General features: G+C 35.3%; 1 protein-coding gene across 2 annotated transcripts in view; it reads right to left on the bottom strand.

The window, feature by feature from the left end:
• Window positions 1–6,000, bottom strand: part of ELF1 (E74 like ETS transcription factor 1) — a 121,820-nt gene that overhangs the window by 89,408 nt on the left and 26,412 nt on the right. The window contains exon 1 of one of the 2 annotated variants that reach the window (XM_017850174.1): window positions 2,289–2,493. The exons of the other annotated variant lie outside the window; for it this stretch is intronic. The gene's annotated coding sequence lies outside the window, so the exon portion shown is untranslated. Of the gene's footprint in view, window positions 1–2,288; window positions 2,494–6,000 lie in introns of those variants that run through there. 2 annotated transcript variants of the gene reach the window in all.

The following is a 6,000-nucleotide window of genomic DNA, read 5'->3' as shown; positions in this document are numbered from 1 at the left end:
AAAAAAAAAAAAAAAAAAAAAAAAAATGAGGTAAAACTAAAGCAGAAATAAAACTGTCTTTGTATCTAGAAGCTCAAATTAAACTCCCAACTCTTTATATTTCCGTCTAAAGCCATCTTAAAATAAGCAATGTCATGAACAAAAAAATTCTAACAGTGAAATACAAAAAGTTGTTGTAGAAATAAAATGAATGCATCATCTTCCTGATGAAAACGAAAACTAACTACATTTTCAAAATCACTGGTTGATCCATTTGGTTGCAACTTATCACCAAGATTATCACCAAACATCTTAATTAAGGTTTTATTTACTCTTAAGGAAATACAGAGCATTTCAAACAAAGCATCACTTGTTGTGGACTGGCAGGAGCAGTTCCAGACCGGTAAGCCATTAGGTACTGCATGACCTCAAGCAAATCACAGGACCTCTGTGGGCCACTGTTTCTTCATCTATAAAAGTGAGGCATTTGGACAGTCTTCGGTCACTTACAGCACTAAAGTTCTATAAATCAGTAATTCTAAATTTAATTCTGATGGCTCAGTTCAAACTTACATTCAACCTTATGGAAGGAAAAACGTGGAGAGGGAACTACTTAATAAATTTTCTGGTCTTTTCTTGGTTCTCTTTTTTTTTTCCCCTTCTCCCTTCTCCTTGAAGCTCCACTGCAGTCTTTATCACATAAGAAAATATATAAACAATATCTATTTTACTTAAACTGTACCAGCTTCTTAAATTTAAGAAACCAATTTCCTCTACTTCTCTTTAATAAATAAGATCTTAATTATGCCGCTTATTTGTGTGCCTCTTGATTTTTCTCTTATGGATCACCACCTTTAAAAAAATTAAAAAAAAAAAAATAGAAAAGTCTTCATTAGATTTTTCACATAGACCAGACTAGAGGTAAATACAGCTTTTGCCTACTCAAAGGCTGACTAAACCAGCAATATACAAACAAAGATGATAGCAAATGGCTCAGATGAATTGGTAAAATGTCCGCTGTGTCTTTCTTGTAAGACTGCAAAATTGAGATGTTAATATCAACAATCCTTACAAAAGAGTAAGAAATAATAACTGATTGCCTTTCTGTCTTCCCTTTAATCTGACAGGCCTTCAAGCACTTAGAAAGTGCAGAGCAAATTCTCAAAGAACTAGCTAAATATCATTTTGGTCAACCAGAAATGATTTGGCAAGTTTTATATCCAAAACTTTATTTTTTGGAATCACTGCATATTCCAATTTTTATCTTCATAAATACGTTTCAGAAATAAAATACTACTGCACTCAGCCTTACAGAGCACCTAGGACTTTAAGGCACAGCAGGATGTATACTCACCAGCCAAAATCTCGTAACTACAATGACAAGTACTTCAGGAAAAGACTGAGCAATCTTTTCATTTACAGAAGGTTTTTTATTCAAAGCAAGCAAATTTTAAGAACAGTAATACAGAAGGAAGGCCAATACTCATCACCTTTTCTTTTTACACAAAATTGAAATAACCACGTTTCCTCAGAAGACAGCTTTACCTCTAAGGTTGTTACTCAGAACAAGTTTCCAGTGTGAATTATAAAACTTCATTTTTTTCCTAATAGTAAATGAATCATGCTAGTCTTTCTTCCTCTTTATTTAATACTCACTTTTACTTGTTATCTAAATAATCTAATATTCATTTTTACTTATTATCTAAATAATCATTCACTTTACTTAAACTTCTATTGGGTTTCCAAAACGAAATGTGTAATACAATTTCATTAACTTTAAAAACAGAGAGGGAGAAAAAAAAAAAAAACCGTAACAGTCAATGAGCAACACCTTATGACTGAGTTGTCCCAAAGCTTCACCCTTAGCTAAAATGCCAAAACAAAGCCACTGCCCCTGGATTGTTAACATCCATATCACACAGGAATAATACGGTTTACTTAATTATAACTTCGACTACCCCAAAAAATACAATTAGATTCTTTAAATTAAAATTTGATCTTAAGTTTGCTTTGTGGTTCTTAAACACAAACAAACAAACAAAAAACCTCTTTTATTCTTAAATTACTTAGAAAAAAAAATCACAAAGACATATAAAATGCTTTAACAAGAAGATCTAAAACTTTCCAGAATTTCAGTGCTTTGTTTCCTCCTAGCAATTAAGTTCAATCAGGCATGTGACTGACCACACACATTTTATCAGAGAGTTAAAGAACACATTCAGCCATGTTCTTCGACAGGTAAGAACCACCCTCTGTTTATCAGCTCAAGAAACAGCCAGAAGCAAACATACAGAATCGGAACAAGTTACCTTCAAGTATTCTTTCTCTATCGTCTTTTGGGCTTGAAAATAAAAAGCAATCCGACAAGTTTTAGCTGTTAAAATGGCTCCTGTAGATTGGGGAAGTGGTGTCTGTGCTTCAGCTTATGAGTCATACATGAAACCAAGTGTTTCTAAGGGAGGCACGCCCATGTTGCTGTGGACCCAATTATTCTGCTAGGTCAAACATGCAAATCTGCAGGTAAAAACGGTATAGGAAAGTGGGGAAGAAGAGGCAAGGAGCAAGATTTACCTTGATTAGACCATTACTAAGCTCATATTAACTGCCATAATTTAAAACTAATAATAAAGAGAGTAAGGATCTACAAGGGAGCAAAACTAAAAACTATATATTGTTTTAAAATATAAAATCTCAATTTTAAAAGTTACTTTACTGTATCAAATAAAACTGTGAAATGAAAAAAGTGTGAAAGGGGATGGAAGGGAGATAGCAAACTCTGTGGCTCCTAATGTAACAATGGACTGATGAGTATAATCTGGCTACTCATTAACCCTTTTATGAAAGAGCTATATTGCTGCGTAGTCTGGAAAGGCTAGCAAACCACAAAGTCAGATGCAGATCTACAAGTTCACTAAACAGATAAAATCCACTAGAAAATTCAAAGTTCACTGGAAAAATAAGTGTGAATTAAACTGGTTTACAGACTTTTTAAAAACCCATACCCCAATGTTAGAAAGTAGAGTCCAACAAAGCAAAATGATTTTAAATAAACTGCAAGCTTATAAAACCCTTTTCAAAAATTATCGGTACGATCATAGTTCATAACTCTACTGCTTCCAAATGATAGCCACAGTTTGATTTACCTTTCAAGCAAAACGTTCTATGTGTATTTCAAGCCTCTTGTGCACCCTGCTACAGCTCCGCTGCACTTGTGGCAAGGCCAGCCTAAGGGGACAACTGTGGCCAGCGAAGCTCTGCCTTCCAAGTCAGAATACATCTGACAAAGTGCCCAAAGCACTGAAATATTACTACACTTACTTATCTTGGCCTCTGGGTGAATATACTTATTAATTTATTCTAAGAGCTTAAATTAATCAAAATGGCTTGAAAGCACTAAGTACTTCCAAAGCGCGTGAAATGATAAATGCAGCTCAATAGACAGCCTTCGTCCTGGTATCTTACGAAAAGTAAATAGGATTTAGCAAGGTTTGCTCCCTTTAGTTAATGAGTTGGGAGTTTATTCTGGCTTACCAGAGGCATAGATGAGAGCACAAGCTGTCACTGACTTAGGAACTTTACAAAATGCTGCAAAACTGCAACGATTGTGAACCGACTTTCTGCCTATTAAGTGCCTATTTATTCCTTACACTTGGTTTATCTTTTACTGAAAATAATCTCTATGGTTTTACAAATTGTTAATTAAAATTTGTTAAAAGAAATATAGATCATGTCTTCTCCTGTTAAATGTCATATTTAGCTTACTTTAGCTCACTTACACAAAATGACTATTCAGAGCCCATGCACCAAGAAACAAGGTCTGCTGAGCAGTCACGGGAGATTCACTTGTTCACTGGAAAGTTCCCCCCAAGTAATTTTCCATATCTGACATTTATTTTAGATAATATTAATGTAAACCTAACAATGTGATTATCTTCTTTTGGCTAATTAGAAATAAAAATTGTAACGGGTAAAAGAGGGGAACAGTATTGTAAAAGGATGTCAGAAAAAGTGAAAGAGCTGATAATGACATAAAAAAAACCCACCTTATAAAACTAAAAATAAATATAACTTTTAAAGTATTCGATATGAAGCCATTATATAAGGTCAGTAAGTTGTAATATTCCCTAAGTATATTACCATACACTAAGTGTCTCCAAGTCAGCATTAGTGTAAGACAGGCCTTCGAAAGCCAAAGTGGGTAACATCAAGTGTGTGAGATGTTTTATGAAGAACAGATACCTAAAAGGATAAGCTTCTGCTATTGAGAAAATCCATTTATATAAAGCACCTCATTACTTAATAATGGCAAATATTCCACCAAACATAATTTAAAAGAAGTACTCTGGCCACCAGTAATGTGAAGACAATTAAAGGAAAAATAATTATACCTCTTCAACAGAAACAAATATCTTAGCTGTTCCTAAGGAGATGACTCCAGAGCTGCCATTACAAGATATTATCCCTTTGCCCAGGAGTGCCCCTATTAGCATTATTCTATCACCTACAGGAACTGAATCCTTGTTCTATTCACAGCCCCAATAAGTCAATCTCTGCATATGAGAGTATCAAAGAAAAAAAAAAAGGCAAACTGTCTGACACACGTTCTAGTCAATCTATTTGGGTTTGAATCCCAGCTCTGCTACCTATTAGCTATGTAATCTTGGGCAGTTACTTAACAATCCTGCATCAAAACTTATTTATCTATTATTTAGCCTAATAGTATCTACACACAGAGTATGAAGATTAAAATAAGTCCACATACTGCTATCCAGACTACATAAAGCACTTTCACAACTCAAAAACAGGAAAACAACCCAGTTTTTTCAATGGTCAAATCTGAATAGACACGTCACTAAAGAAGTGATAGAGATGGCAAAAAAGTACATGAAAATATCTCAACATCAATACTCAATAGGGAAATGCAAATTAATGTGACAATACCACAACAAAACGAAACAAAAACCACCGATAATACCAAGTGTTGATGAGAACATGGAGCAACTACAACTCTCATATATTGCTGGTGGGAATGCAAAAGTTTAGCCACTTTGGAAGATAGTTTAGCAGTTTCTATAAACATACACTTACCACATGATCCAGTAATCCCCTTCCTAGGCATTTACCCAAGAGAAATGAAGATACATGTCTATTTTAAAACTTCTATGCAAACATATATAGCAGTTTTATCATTCACCAAATATTGAAAACTCAAATAATGTCCAGCAATGGGTGAATGGATAAATCCATGTAATGGAATGGTATAATATATCCATATAATGTAATGCTACTCAGCAACAAAAAAAGGTCTGCATTTCTGATATATGTGACAACATGGATGAACCTAAAAGCTAGGCTGAACAAAATAAGACTGATTCTATGACTCTGTATGATTCCATTTATATGTGACATAATGGAAAAGGCAAAACAAAAGGCACAGAAATCCTATCAGTGCTAGGGGCTGGAAATGAGGGGAGGGGATTGACTACAAAGGAAGACAAGGAACTGTTTAGGGCGATGGAAACATTCTGTATCTTGATTGTGGTACTGGTATATGACTTATGTACATTGTCAAAATTCATAGAGCTATAAAACTAAACAGGGCAAATTGCACTGCATATAAACCATACCTCAATAAAACTGACTTTAAAAAAAAGAAATCTAGGCCAGGCACGTTGGCTCATGCCTGTAATCCCAGCACTTTGGGAGGCCAAGGCAGGGGGATCACTGAAGTTCAGGAGTCCAAGACCACGCCGGCCAACATGGTGAAACCATCTCTACTAAAAATACAGGTATTAGCCAGGTGTGGTGGCAGATACCTGTAATCTCAGCTACTTGGGAGGCTGAGGCAGGAGAATTGCTTGAACCTGGGAGGCGGAGGTTGCAGTGAGCCAAGATTGCACCATTGCACTCCAGCCTTGGTGACTGAGCAAGACTCCATGTCAAACTCCCATGTTCTGTAACAAATCTCCAAGTTCTGCACATGTACCCCAAAACAGAGAGAGAGAGAGACAGACAGACAGA

Source organism: Rhinopithecus bieti, unplaced genomic scaffold (genome assembly GCF_001698545.2).
Source record: "Rhinopithecus bieti isolate Rb0 unplaced genomic scaffold, ASM169854v2 scaffold_32955, whole genome shotgun sequence".
Lineage (NCBI taxonomy): Eukaryota > Metazoa > Chordata > Mammalia > Primates > Cercopithecidae > Rhinopithecus > Rhinopithecus bieti.
Note: the sequence above shows the minus strand (reverse complement) of the source record. Positions and strands in the feature narration are given on the sequence as shown.